The 16000-nt window shown below is 37.6% G+C and overlaps 1 pseudogene; it reads left to right on the top strand.

Moving 5' to 3' along the window:
* Positions 1-7868: 7868 nt before the first annotated feature.
* Positions 7869-9285, top strand: LOC146561455 (uncharacterized; annotated as a pseudogene).
* The last annotated feature ends 6715 nt before the right edge of the window (positions 9286-16000 follow it).

The raw sequence follows: 16000 nt of genomic DNA, 5'->3' as shown, positions 1-16000 counted from the left end.
CCCTACCACCAATTATATGGGACATGTGCTGGATAGAGCTGGTCCAACTCCATAAAGTTCAGACATTTAAGGTGACAGGGTGGCTGTGGCTACAATGTAGCTTGCCATCACCAGTGTGTGAATGTGTGTGTGAATGGGTGGATGACTGGATATGTAAAGCGCTTTGGGGTCCTTAGGGACTAGTAAAACGCTATATAAATACAGGCCATTTACCATTTAAGGCCTACACTGAGCTGCACCAGGTTGTTTAGGATCAGTAATACAGGCTGTCATGTCTTTTACTGGGCACACAAAAATAAAGGAAAATGAGAAATACGTTGAAGCTTTAGCATTTGCAACAAATTGGAGCTGCAGTGGCTGAAAGAATGGAAAGAGGATAAGAGTTTTCGTTTTATTCCCCTTTGTAGTCATCTGCAATCAGTTTAAACAAAGAGGATGACGATAAACTCTGTGACAAAGGATGATGTTGATCTGTATAGGCTGTGAGACTAGGACATTGTTGTGTCGCCAGCTTTTTCAAAGTCACAGGCAAACATTCATGCTTGTGAGAAAAAAAAAATACAGTGAAAGGCAAATCTTTCTGGAAATTGCCAGATCTCCATATCCTATTTTTCTTTATCAAGTCTATTTTTTTCTGCATCTGTGACAGATTTCTAACTTGCTGGTACAGCAGGGTTGCAAACTGTCACGCTTCTGGCACGTGACACACACTTTCACCTTCAGTCCCACGCGCTCATGCTGCCCAAACAGATCTCCCGCCAAATAAAAGGAGCTTCAAAGCCCTTCCTTTATGAAACAAACAGTTATGCTAAATTATTTGTTTTTCAAACATAGAATTCATTAGAATGATTAGACCTTTCTTTGACTGGTCCATGACAGCTGGGATAGGCTCCAGCCATCCTGATACCCTGACAATAAATATCTCATAAATATCCAAAGGACACAGTTTAGATGCTTAGGGGCCAGAGGTACAGAAACAAGCAAGCACATCTGTCTCTGAGCTTAAAATTGAGGATCTCCAACGATAAAGTCACTCTAGAAGTTGAAAATTGTATATAATATCTCTCCAAATCACAAGAAAAATTGCCTCAAGGCACTTTACATGTATGTTGTAAGGTAAAGACCCTACAATAATACAGAGGAAACCCCGACAATTACATGACCCCCATGAGCAAACACTTGGCAACAGTGGGAAGAAAAAACTCCCTTTTAACAGGAAGTAACCTCTGGCAGAACCAGACTCAGGGAAGGGCAGCTTCTACCGCGAATGATTAGAGGTGAGGTAGACAGCACGAGTGAGGCATTCTGGAAGAAAGCCAGAGATTAAGAGACGGTGGTCCAAAATCTAATGATTCTTTTTTGGATTTGTAATTCCATCAATATTGGCAAGAGCCACACACCACAGGCTGAAATGTAGCATCAAACCATGAAAGAGATTCCACTGTGTTTTAGAGCTGTAGACCCTTACTGTTTTACTTTTATGTGCTTTTGTGACAGACCTTTAGCAACAAAGTGCCAATTTGAAACGGATTCTTTCTTAAGTTATCTGTTCTGTGTAAATACAAGGCTGGTTAATGCCTGAAAAAGCAACCAATGGAGAACTATTGCTCAAAATCACATACAATTACAAGAAAGACCGTTTTACTGAAAGCTCAAGCCAGTTTACCCAAATTATTAAACTATCCACTCTCTCAATTAAAAGGAAAGAAAGATTTGACATGAAAATGGGCAGTTCTACTACTTTCAGCAGCTTAAATCCTTGGATTGCCTACATCTCAAACCTATATTCTGTTACATGCCAATTTTTCTAAGAATAGAAAAGTTGGAAATCCAGTCAGAGATGGCAGAGAGTGGATGGTGGAGTAGAGACTTTATGCCTTGTAAACTAGTTTGTTGTGAGGGAGGTGTAAGCTGTCCAAGTTGTTAAGCAGCTTTATCCAATTTCACAGCTCACCTCAACATTTGAAATTCCACTCAGGCCTCTGTTTGTCTCATGTCTTGTTGGGGCTGTGGATAGTAATGGAGGTTTAAACGAACCTCAATGCTTTGCTGCCAAGTGATTCTCTGCTTTTTCGGCAGATTCCCAGTAGCCCCGTGTTATCCTAATGCCTTCCCACAAAGCCTGAGAATGACAGCAGGAGAGGGAGGAATTTAGCTGTTGTGTTTATGGCCCTGTCATGAATGCAACTGTAACTGGCTAGCTGTTTAGTTGCTAAAAAGGTGGAAAACAATATAGTATGTTAGCCACCTTGCTAACTATAGTTTCCTAGTGTTGAAACTGACCAATGGAAGCCCTGTCACCTCACACCACACAAAAGATTGAAATAAAAAAGTAGAAAAGCTTTTGTATCATTATTTTTGGAGTGATAGCTGTAAACACATACTTTGAAAATTAGTAAAAAAAAATGTAACTAGTTTTATGTTAACTGATAAGTATATATTAAACATTTTCGGGCCACTTCATACATTGTCCAAAATAAACCCCCCAACATATCATATTGTTTTAAAAGTGCTTTAATCTTTTATTGTGCCACAACAACTAGGTCAGGGGTCGGCATGCGGCTCTTTAGTCACTATAGTGCGGCTCCGCGTGGTTTGGGAAAATAAATTAGAAGTATTTAGCTGAAGTGTATTTTATTTATGTTAGTTCTTTTTTAACTTGTAGTTCTAAATTGTAAGATTATTGTAATATTGAAATATAAAAATAAAATTATATTCTATTATTTTTTCATCACTCAAAATAAGCGTCACACTCGCGGAAGCCAAAACGCCATGCATTTATCAAGACTTTCAACCCCAGGTAGGCCAATTATGGATCTTCGGATCGACATTATGTCAGCGGCTGTTCTCCACCGTGAACTATGTTAAAAACAAACACCGCTCACGCCTCACAGATGACAGCTTACAGTCCTGCGTAAAGATGAAAGTGACTTTGTACAGCCCCGTTTTGCCGACGCTGTGCGCAGAGGTTCAGGAGCAGAAGTCCTATTGTAAACATACCACGGCAGACCCGACGATGTTTGCACGAACATGCTTTTCATCATTTCTTTATCGACCACTTTTCACACATGGCTGCACACATACAGCCGGCTGTAGCTTTTCAGCTCACAGCCCGACAACACAACAGCATAGATCGCACAGACGTTAAGGCGCGAGGCGTGATTGCGGGTCCCGCTCAGGTGCGTCCGCCTTCCCTGCAGCTGCGCTGCAGACCACGCCCCGCCACACACATTAACCAGGTAAAATACATATTTAGGCAGAATTTTGCAAATATCTATTTTTCATCTTTTAGCAGCATAGTGCTTGTTTTCCAATTATTTTTTAAAAGTCAGGTCAAGGCTCCAAAAGCCCAAAGGTGATATAAGGTTGGTGGCTCACAACAGTTTTTGTTTGCTACATGGATCATTTTAGTTCAGCTGGGTGTCTTTGCTTTTGTTATATTTCAAAATGTGTTAATTACATAAATAAAATGTAATTTTCTCTGTAGCACTTCATGGATTTCATAAGCAACACACTTTAGTTGTTCACACAAAGAATAAAGGTAAAAAACAATATATACAGTGTTATCTTCGTTTTAGATGTCAAAAAGTATTTGCGGCTCCCAGTGTTTTCTTTTGCGTGGAAACCGGGTCCAAATGGCTCTTTGGGTGTTAAAGGTTGCTGATCCCTGAACTAGGTGTTAGAAAATCATATGTTTTACCCATCCTAACTCCCAGTTTATAGAAGCAGTGCGTCACTGGTATTACACAGAGCCATCGATCACCTAAAAATTGGTGTCTTTTCTTTATTGCAATCGGAATGCTGTTTACAATTGGCACACACACCTTATTGGGTACCACTTTACAATAAGGCTCCCCTTATAGATGCTAATAAATAGTTTATAGCTATATTATTAATTAATCTGTAAATGCTTTATAAACCATTATTAATGGTTTATTATGCATTAGTTAAGGGTGAGAAAGAGGAAAAAAACTGACCGGTTTCTTGCCAAATAGTGAGCCAAATGTGTTCACCTATATATTTCATCTAGAGTTGCTATATTAAACATTTCAGACTAAGTTACTATCCTGTAAGCACAATCAGCATTTGTAAACATATTTTTTATCATATAAAATTGTACTTCAGAAATGCATTATAAATATCCACAACTATCAATCGGAGCTTTGTTGTAAAGTGTAAAGCATAAAACCATTTATTAATGAATAATAAATATTTATAAATGCCAAATGGGAGCCTTATTGTAAAGTGTAAAGCATGACACCATTTATTTATGACTAATAAACATTTATAAATGCCAAATGGGAGCCTTATTGTAAAGTGTAAAGCATGACACCATTTATTAATGACTACTAAACATTATAAATGACAAAAGATAGCTTTGTCGTAAAGTTTAAAACATGTCAACATTTATTAAGGACTAATAAACATTTATAAATGCCAAATGGGAGCCTTATTGTAAAGTGTAAAGCATAACACCATTTATTAATCACTAATAAACATTTATAATTGCCAAAAGTGAGTCTTAAATGTATAATGTCACCATTTATAACACTTAGACCTAAATTACAATCAGTGCTTGAAATAACATTTAACTACTGTCAAAAATGTATTGTAAGAGTAACACATGTAACATTAAATGTGTTTTTTAAAACACCAAACAGTCACCCACTCCAAAAAAAGTTCATGCCAGACTGGTTCAAACTGGAAATATTTTTTGTATGTCCTTAAATAAGCGTCCCAGTGGTCCATCAGGGTGTCGCGCTCCAGTTTCTGCTTAAGAAAAGTCAGTTTCTCTCGCTCCTTGTTAAGAAGGGCAGTTGCAGTAGGGGCAGGATTAGAAGAAGAATCTAAAGAACAAACAATTATTAAATTACAATACTAAAATAATTTATAATCTAAACTTGGGAAACTCAAATAAAATATTGATTAAAAACAGTTACAACTTGAATTTATAAAAAGCCACTTTGTAAAAATTATGTTATATACACACAGCAAATCCAGCATGTCCAAATTAACACTGTCGGATTTGATTTCAACACTATTAAAGTGTCTATATGGGTCCACACCAGAGAGTGTTAATTTAACTCTTTTTGGAGAGTTGGTACGTTAACTCTGATTTAGTGTTAAACACCAAATCTGTCTGGAGTTGATAATTTAACACTTGGTGTTAAGAGTTTATATATTAACTCTCAAAGAGTATTTTAGTTTAACTACGTAAGAGTTATCTTCTAATTCATTCTAAAAAGCGGGAATTTTACTGTTCTGAACTTCTAGAAATTTCTTTTGGAAATAAAACATTTACTAAAAAGATGCAATGGTTTTTGAAAAACATTTATTCTGAACTGTGCACCACAATTTCAAAACATTTTCTGAAAGATGTAACAGTATACATGTTCTCACTTTCATTAGAATTTTGTTTATCAAAAGGTCTGACATGGTAAATGCAAATAACAGCATTCTCATCACTTATTTCATACAAGTATATATTAAACATTTTCGGGCCACTTTATACATTGTCCAAAATAAACCCCCCAACATATCATATTGTTTTAAAAGTGCTTTAATCTTTTATTGTGCCACAACAACTAGGTCAGGGGTCGGCAACTTGCGGCTGTTATTTGCATTTACCATGTCAGACCTTTTGATAAACAAAATTCTAATGAAAGTGAGAACATGTATACTGTTACATCTTTCAGAAAATGTTTTGAAATTGTGGTGCACAGTTCAGAATAAATATGCATACAATATGCATGTCCTTCATTCATCCCTTTGTGGAACTTCAACGCACTTCTGCTCTCCCCCATATTCCATCTTCACAAGCATATCCTGTGCGGAGATTGAATAAAAATTAGTTGACACTAATTAATGGCACAAATAATCCAGTAAACAATTGCAGCACAGTAAAAAAAAAAAAAGGAATCCTCTTTGAGCCACTACTTGTGTAAAGTATTTTCCCAAAAGACAACGACACAGGCAACAGGTAATACTGAACTAAATGTAAAACCTCAACCTTTTTCATTTTTACCTAAACCGTGTGCACAAAACTCTGGAGGGATCTATGCTAACGTAGAATCCAGTCAGGACGTCAGCTACTGCTGTTTGCTCGTTTTTTTTATGGGCGATCGTTTTCAGGCTTCAAGTAGCACCATTATACCAACATTTCACATTCTAGACATTGTTTTAGGTGTGTTTGACCAAAAGTTTGACTGAAAATTCACATGCAAGCTTTTTTTCAAGGCTGTGGTATTTGCCTGCAAACAATACCTTTCAGCTAGCTAAAACAGAATATTATGCTATCAGCGAGCAACATGGCTAATGCCTTTCACACAGCTTTGTCTCAACTCCAAAGAGCCACAGAAGTAAAAGCTCATAATAATAATTGAAACAATCTTTGAAAAAATGACTTACCAAGCATGGCAAACAACTCAAATATGTAGAGCAAAATGTTCTGAAACGGCTTCACTTCAGCTTCGATTGGAGCCGTGCTGCGGGCGGAGTCTGTGAATTTACTCTATTGGTGTCATAGCCCGTCTAGGAGTTCAGAGTTAAGAGGTCAAGAGTTAATGTTTCCATTGTAACACCTCCAGATTTGACAGAGAAAGACTCATTTTTAACACTCGATTTTAACTACTATCATTTTACACCTCAGAGTTACATTAAAAGAATGTGACTCTGCTTAGAGTAAAATTAACTCTACTTTTGCAAGGAGACTATTAACACCAAAAAATTTAACACTTTTGAATTTGCTGTGCACATGTGGTGGTTCAGACATTTCTAAAACAAGGCAAATAATTCTTATGTGTACTGCCTTACCAGGGTGTTTAATATAAATTTAATGATGCACATAAACAAAATTAAAAATATACAACTAAGTGATATCAATCGTTTGGAATAACCAATAGTAATAGAGCTATTCACATGTTATGTGATGTTAGTTAGCCACTGTAGCTAGCAGCCAAATGGCTCGGTAGCTAGCTAGCTAGCATTATACTCACCTTCATGTCTAACTGCTGACGTCGTTGGCTTAGTGCAATCTAGATCATCCAGTCTCTGCTTTTTGTATCTCTTCGAACGTGTGCTAACTGTGTAAGTCGCAGACGCACACAAATTTTTATCTTCTGCTCCATCCATGGCGCAGGAACTTGAACGAGCGCCTTCAGTGTGTCTTTTCGTGCCCCTTTGGCTTGACCTTCCAGAGCGCTCCACTGCCTGTCGCGCTCTGAGAGGAGGGGCTTTCCTTAATAAAGTTAACTGTGATTGGATGGTTGTATAAGCTCCTCTGCGTTTAAATTAAATTTGTTTTCCCTCCCTTTGGCAGCAGAACATATTTTTTTTAGCGTGAATCCAGCGGGTTAGATCTACATAACAAAGTCGGAGATACATTATAACAGGTGAGACAATCCTCTTTTTTGCGTGGGACTATTTTTGATCATAGGGCTTGTTTTATATAGCATGTGAAGTTCTTTAACTCTGAACCGATTTGCACTAGACTCCCATAGAGTATTTTACGGTGTTTCGAGGTGATAATAAAATAAATTACTCATTTTTTTTCCACCAGAATGTCTTTGGGAATGAGATTGCGCACCAGAATAGAAGGAAAACAAACTAAATATAAGGCACTAAGGCACATTAAATGGCTGCAGAAGAAACACCTGCTAAAAAAGAAGCTTAGATGTCCTGTTTGTCACCATAAGATGAAAATGATTTCCGTGGTGAAGAAAGACCAATATATGTGGTATGTATAATGCATGATAATGTAGTGCATGTAGTAAATATAACAAAATATTTCGGTTATCAATGCAAGAGGGAGCATTAACCTCTTTTCATTATTTTCTTCATACTTAATGTTGTGATTATCTTTTCAATTAATGCTCTTGTTTAAGGGTCCATTTCTTTACTTAACTCATTGATATGTTCTCAGGTGCTACAAAAGAGCAAGTCATAGGAGAGTTTCCAGAACAATTAGAACTAGCTCCCTCTTTGAGAAATCAAAAACATCTCTTTTCAGTTGGATGAAGTTCATTTACAGGTATATGTAGATGTAGACATTAATAGCAATGCACCTTTCATAATTGAACACCAATACGAGACTTGTGAAATAAAATTAGGGCCTCAGTAAGTAATAATTGCCTCAATTTCTATCACAGATTTTCACAAGGGCTCAGGCTCAGACAAATAGATATGATCGATGATGAAGTGGCTGGCAGCTCCAGAACACTAAGTAGCATGGCAAGACACATTCGACATGTTTGTATACGTGCAATTAAAAGACACAGAATAAACAATGGACACCGTCTTGGTGGTGACAGAGAATTTGTGGTTATAGATGAAAGCTGTCTCCGTCATCAGCAAAAGGTTGGTAAACTCTCAGACAGGTTTGTTAGAATCAATGCAGATCTGAATGTGTCCTCTAAACATGGAAACCTTTACCATAAGTAAAAAAAATTAGTAGAAGCAACCATCTTTTTGAATGTTTCTTTGTAGATATTTAATTTTATTCTTTTTAATTTTAATTCTGTTTAATTTTATTCTTTTTGTTTTCAGTATGCACGTGGACGCTTTGGAAATGCATGGAAAAGGAAGAAATGGGTATTTGGAATGATGGGAATTAAAGACAAAAGGCGAAGGCTCGTGTTAAAACTTGTTGAAAAACGATCAAGGCGCCACCTTGTTCCTCTGATCAGACAGCATGTTAAGTTGGGTAGTGCCATTATCAGTGATGAGTGGAGAGCCTACAAGAATGTTTTGACAAACATAGGGTACAGACATTACACTGTAAATCACTGCAGGTGGTTTGTAGATCCTCAATCTGGCAGTCATACACAGCATATGGAAAGGGCTTGGATGACCATCAAAGGACATGACCGTAGACTAAGAGGAAATCGCACTGAGAAGTTGCTGGAGGAACACCTGATGGTTCTTGAGTGGTCATCTTGGCTTGGTTCGCGACACCCTGATGGACCACTGGGACGCTTATTTAAGGACATACAAAAAATATTTCCAGTTTGAACCAGTCTGGCATGAACTTTTTTTGGAGTGGGTGACTGTTTGGTGTTTTAAAAAACACATTTAATGTTACATGTGTTACTCTTACAATACATTTTTGACAGTAGTTAAATGTTATTTCAAGCACTGATTGTAATTTAGGTCTAAGTGTTATAAATGGTGACATTATACATTTAAGACTCACTTTTGGCAATTATAAATGTTTATTAGTGATTAATAAATGGTGTTATGCTTTACACTTTACAATAAGGCTCCCATTTGGCATTTATAAATGTTTATTAGTCCTTAATAAATGTTGACATGTTTTAAACTTTACGACAAAGCTATCTTTTGTCATTTATAATGTTTAGTAGTCATTAATAAATGGTGTTATGCTTTACACTTTACAATAAGGCTCCCATTTGGCATTTATAAATGTTTATTAGTCCTTAATAAATGTTGACATGTTTTAAACTTTACGACAAAGCTATCGTTTGTCATTTATAATGTTTAGTAGTCATAAATAAATGGTGTCATGCTTTACACTTTACAATAAGGCTCCCATTTGGCATTTATAAATATTTATTATTCATTAATAAATGGTTTTATGCTTTACACTTTACAACAAAGCTCCGATTGATAGTTGTGGATATTTATAATGCATTTCTGAAGTACAATTTTATATGATAAAAAATATGTTTACAAATGCTGATTGTGCTTACAGGATAGTAACTTAGTCTGAAATGTTTAATATAGCAACTCTAGATGAAATATATAGGTGAACACATTTGGCTCACTATTTGGCAAGAAACCGGTCAGTTTTTTTCCTCTTTCTCACCCTTAACTAATGCATAATAAACCATTAATAATGGTTTATAAAGCATTTACAGATTAATTAATAATATAGCTATAAACTATTTATTAGCATCTATAAGGGGAGCCTTATTGTAAAGTGGTACCCAATAAGGTGTGTGTGCCAATTGTAAACAGCATTCCGATTGCAATAAAGAAAAGACACCAATTTTTAGGTGATCGATGGCTCTGTGTAATACCAGTGACGCACTGCTTCTATAAACTGGGAGTTAGGATGGGTAAAACATATGATTTTCTAACACCTAGTTCAGGGATCAGCAACCTTTAACACCCAAAGAGCCATTTGGACCCGGTTTCCACGCAAAAGAAAACACTGGGAGCCGCAAATACTTTTTGACATCTAAAACGAAGATAACACTGTATATATTGTTTTTTACCTTTATTCTTTGTGTGAACAACTAAAGTGTGTTGCTTATGAAATCCATGAAGTGCTACAGAGAAAATTACATTTTATTTATGTAATTAACACATTTTGAACTCTTAAAGAAATATAACAAAAGCAAAGACACCCAGCTGAACTAAAATGATCCATGTAGCAAACAAAACTGTTGTGAGCCACCAACCTTATATCACCTTTGGGCTTTTGGAGCCTTGACCTGACTTTTAAAAAATAATTGGAAAACAAGCACTATGCTGCTAAAAGATGAAAAATAGATATTTGCAAAATTCTGCCTAGATATGTATTTTACCTGGTTAATGTGTGTGGCGGGGCGTGGTCTGCAGCGCAGCTGCAGGGAAGGCGGACGCACCTGAGCGGGACCCGCAATCACGCCTCGCGCCTTAACGTCTGTGCGATCTATGCTGTTGTGTTGTCGGGCTGTGAGCTGAAAAGCTACAGCCGGCTGTATGTGTGCAGCCATGTGTGAAAAGTGGTCGATAAAGAAATGATGAAAAGCATGTTCGTGCAAACATCGTCGGGTCTGCCGTGGTATGTTTACAATAGGACTTCTGCTCCTGAACCTCTGCGCACAGCGTCGGCAAAACGGGGCTGTACAAAGTCACTTTCATCTTTACGCAGGACTGTAAGCTGTCATCTGTGAGGCGTGAGCGGTGTTTGTTTTTAACATAGTTCACGGTGGAGAACAGCTGCTGACATAATGTCGATCCGAAGATCCATAATTGGCCTACCTGGGGTTGAAAGTCTTGATAAATGCATGGCGTTTTGGCTTCCGCGAGTGTGACGCTTATTTTGAGTGATGAAAAAATAATAGAATATAATTTTATTTTTATATTTCAATATTACAATAATCTTACAATTTAGAACTACAAGTTAAAAAAGAACTAACATAAATAAAATACACTTCAGCTAAATACTTCTAATTTATTTTCCCAAACCACGCGGAGCCGCACTATAAGGACTAAAGAGCCGCATGCCGACCCCTGACCTAGTTGTTGTGGCACAATAAAAGATTAAAGCACTTTTAAAACAATATGATATGTTGGGGGGTTTATTTTGGACAATGTATGAAGTGGCCCGAAAATGTTTAATATATACTTATCAGTTAACATAAAACTAGTTACATTTTTTTTTACTAATTTTCAAAGTATGTGTTTACAGCTATCACTCCAAAAATAATGATACAAAAGCTTTTCTACTTTTTTATTTCAATCTTTTGTGTGGTGTGAGGTGACAGGGCTTCCATTGGTCAGTTTCAACACTAGGAAACTATAGTTAGCAAGGTGGCTAACATACTATATTGTTTTCCACCTTTTTAGCAACTAAACAGCTAGCCAGTTACAGTTGCATTCATGACAGGGCCATAAACACAACATAACATGACAAAAGCATTTCTCTTGAGCATTAAGTAAGAATTCATACCCAAGCCTAACTCTAATTTAGCTATTGCTTTTGGTCTGCACTCTAAATTCTGTTGGATACCAATAGGTATCTTGAAGCCTCCACTTGCATGAGGCAGATGTAACTGCAACACTCTGAAAGGTGATACCAATACCAAATGCTCTCCACTACCGGATATAATACAAAATGCTATAGAAAACCTAAAAACCTGTTTGGTAGCTCAATTTATGTTCACATCTTATCAAAGACATCCAAATGGCACAACACTGGTAACCCCCAACCCCCCCAAAACACTGCAGAAATCCCATAGGTGAAGTGTTATCCAGTGTTTTACAGGTATGCAAACAAACCAGGGGAAGCAGGTGAAGACAGAACCCAGATTTTTACTAGACAATGAGACAACAAGACAACTGATGCACAGTGAAGTGCGGCTATAAATCCTGAGGGAGTTGATTAGGAAGTGCATGCATTGGAGCAGAGAGGCAGGTCAGGTGATAAACTAGCAGGAAACAGGGCAAATGGGAGCTTTTTTCATGTGGAAAACGAGACAAGAAGTTGAAATGAATGACACGAACAAAAACTGAGACACCAAAGCTGTTGTTTCTCTATCAAAACTCATGCAGGTACAAAGAGATTCAGATGGTTCTTTGTCGTCAGCTGCTGCACCCCTATTAATCAAGTCCAGGCAACTGTTTCGGAGCAGATTGTTCAGGGAGTTGCCAGTTTTTCCGCTATCATGGATGTTCATGATCTGAGAAGTAATCAGTCTTTCTGTTTGACGTGCTCTGTATCCCAATGCCACTTTCAAAGTGAAGTTATCCGATTTCACAGACAAGTTACCATACTTGACAGCGCCAATAAACACTGTATTTTGCAATATTGTAGTTGCTGTACTCTGTGACCTGAAGATATATTTGCAGAGAGATATATAATAAGTTGCCCTGGGTCTACCCCAAATTTTATTAGTGAAGCTCCTCACAGCTCTCAGTGAGTCTTCATTTCAAACATGTTTAGATTTATGCCAACAGCTTCCTGTTTGTCTAAGTAATTCATGTTTAATTGATGCTGACAACCCAAAACATTTATTAATCATCATTCAGAAAAGAAGAACAAATACAATACCTTCTGTGTACAAACAGCCAAACTTTGTTCAGTTATTTTCAGATTTCTCAGATTTCTTGACCTACTTAAAAAAAAAAAAGATGCAAGAGGGAGAAATAATATAATTGGCTGCATAAAAGTGGGTCACCGATTGAGCTTTGAAGAGTCATTTTATGGTGTTTTTGAGTCGTGGCGTGCCTTTAACGTGAACTTTCCCGATGTTCTCCCGCTCAATCTTTGGCTTTGATTAGGCCTTGTTTTTAAAAGGAGTAAGCGTTTAGTGCATTTCATGGTGCTGAAGAAAGAAGAAGTGGACTCCCAGCAGGAGGGATGCGTGTTACCAGAGGAACATTGCGAGGATATGGTGTTACTCTCTTCAATGTGGGGAAACTCATTAGTCGCATAATTTGCCAACATGTACAGATGAAAAAATTATGCAGTGCTGCGGTAGTCTAAACTAAATCTGTCCTCTCCTCCCACAGGAAGGATTTGTCTGCTAACAGCTGCACCAGTTAGATGAGGCTGAGAGACATTTGACTCGGCACCATTTGTCGCCTGCTCATGATATTCCCCTTCCCATCTAATGACTAGTCTTTTGTCATCTCTCTGGTCATGTAAGCTGTTATATATGGTCTTTTGCATTTATAACACCACTGCAGCTAAATCTGACTGTGGTTCTTCTTCTTCTTCTTTTTTGTGGCGTTACAGAAAAAACAGCTGCTGTGTCCTGCGGCAGAGTTTGTACTGAGAGATTATACAGTGCGCCTCTCTGGCACTTGACAGGGCTTTGTAGTCTCCCACACATTTCTGGATAATATGGCAGACTTGCTAATCTGACATGGTGTACACCCCTGTCACCTGATCACTGGCAGAATCCTGATATTAAAAAGACAGCATCCCAATGTGAGCGAGACAGACGGTGAAAGAGAGACACAATGCATTTGAGGAGGGAAGAAAAAAAATGGAATGAATTCCCAGACAGATGGTGCATGCATGATATATGAGCAATACAAGGCAATACATCTTACACTTGGTGCAGGCCTAAACAGACTTAAATCTGCCCATTGCAATGAACTGATAACGTGAGTAACAAGCTCTTATAAACTTCACATACAGTAAATAACAGACTCCTCAAAATGCAGCAATATTCTACTTATAGGTTCCAGGCTCGAGGAGAATATGTGTGTAGATAGGAGCAGTACGCGACATTTATTTTTGATTTGTTTTGACAAACACTGAAACAGTACAATCTCCTATAGAAGACAATCATATGTCTGATTATGTGCTGAAAATTCACAGTAGAGATGTTTTTTTTCCTCAGACATACTTTTGTGTTACATTCAATACATCTTCAATCTCTTCTCATTCATCGTTAAAAAAAACTAAAGTCTGGGAGGTCGAGACCTACTACAGCCGGGAGGAACACCGCTTTCCCGGCACATCGTGCCTCGACCTCCCGGTTGGCTTCGAGCTGGCGGCTTCCGAAGAATGAGGCTAAAACCTCCCGAGATTGTTTTGCGAAATCTCACAAAAGTCCGTCTTAATTTTTTTCTTCTCCCATGTCCCCTGCGGGGCTCCGTACTGTTCCACTTGAACAACGTATTGTTGTTGCAGTTAGCAATTAGTCTATAGCTTATCGTTCACTCAAAAGGCGCGATGGGTGCTTTGACTTAAGAAAATTTTCGACTTACAAAAGACCCTCAGGAACGAATTAATTTTGTAAGTCGGGGTTCCACTGTATTTGGAGAAAAAATCCATTCATTCCCCGATATTGTTTTTTTTCCTTTCAGACACATGAAACATCAGGAGATTTTCCTTACTAGTTATGTGACCTTACTAAGAAACTATTACAATGCAGTTTAAAAATAATTTTGTTACATTGTCACAAGTTGTGGATTACTCGTTTACGCTCTGCCACACTCTGTTGTTGTGTTTGAGGTGTTCCAAGTACATTGCTAACAGGAAAGCTGCAGTGTGTCCTGGGGTGGACAAACTATGGAACATAAACACTCGAATCATTGTTTCTCCCATTTCGTCTTTACTTGCAATAAAAATAAATAAATTTAAGAGCCTTTTTAAATGCTGATAAGATATCTTGGCATATAGCCGATATATCGGGCTTCATTAGCAATTCTTTGGACCTATAGCCAAAGCTATACTATGTTCTGATTTTGGATTTGGAATTTAATGTATATAAAGGCTAATTCTACTCACTTATACATTATCCTGTTTTGAATGTAGAAAATTGTTTTTTGTTGTAAAATCTAATATTCATGCAACAAAGTATAGTAACTTAGCAGCTAGTGTGAATTTGCTTAGGTAGCAAGTTGTATAAACAGACACTATGGGTTTAGCACAGGTATAAATATCTGCTAATCAGAGTTAACATGAACTGAAATATCATTAAGATAATTTAATGGGTTAACTTAAAGGGTGAATTAATACCTAAATTCGACCTGTCTATAGACCTGTTGATCATACTACAGTGCAAACATGCTTATATCTGCCCTAAATCTGTGCATTTTATTCCTTTAGTCTATAGAGCTGGCTATCTTCTGGAGCCAGTCTTAAGTGGCAATGCATTTCTTTTCAGCTCCAGAAGTTGCTCTCTGTTTCTCTGTCTATACTAACGACTGTGACTATGCTAACTGGCATAATAAGGATGGTGGCTAGGGTTTTAAGGAAGGCCAGAGCAGTCCCTAATGCTATGCTATGTCTTGTCTTTATAGTGCCAGAGTTGAGAGGAATACCTTAACTCTAATTCACAACAGCAAAACTATGTTGGTTTACTACACCTGCACATCATTTATAACAATAAAAATATAGGTGTGGTGCTGGTATCCTTAAAAACCAGCACCACAGCCTGAGCTATAATTATCATGGCCATAATTACAGCCGAAATCCCCTCATAATCACTGCTACAGCCACAGCCATTGCTTTCTAACCATACCCACAGCTGTTATAATCATAGGCAGGGCAACGGCCAGCTGAACACAGAGCAGGAATCTAACTAGTCCCTGCCAGTCATCTTATTCGATTAGCCCTAATGATGCAGACTGAGCTTTATAGCATAGAGAGCCAAAGCAAATGCTATACCCACAGCAGCTGTAGCACCTTCTGGAAATATGGATCAAAGGGAATGCAGAAAGTGTTATCACATAACTCAAAAGTAGTCAGACAAAAAAGCACAATCACCATACACTCTAGTGTTCTGATTCAACTTGCCCCTAATCATGTTCAGAA

This window comes from Mchenga conophoros, linkage group LG13, assembly GCF_057382185.1.
Source record: "Mchenga conophoros isolate Kocher_MC1m ecotype Shallow Benthic linkage group LG13, M_conophoros_male_GT1.1, whole genome shotgun sequence".
In the NCBI taxonomy this organism is placed as follows: Eukaryota; Metazoa; Chordata; class Actinopteri; order Cichliformes; family Cichlidae; genus Mchenga; species Mchenga conophoros.
Note: the sequence above shows the minus strand (reverse complement) of the source record. Positions and strands in the feature narration are given on the sequence as shown.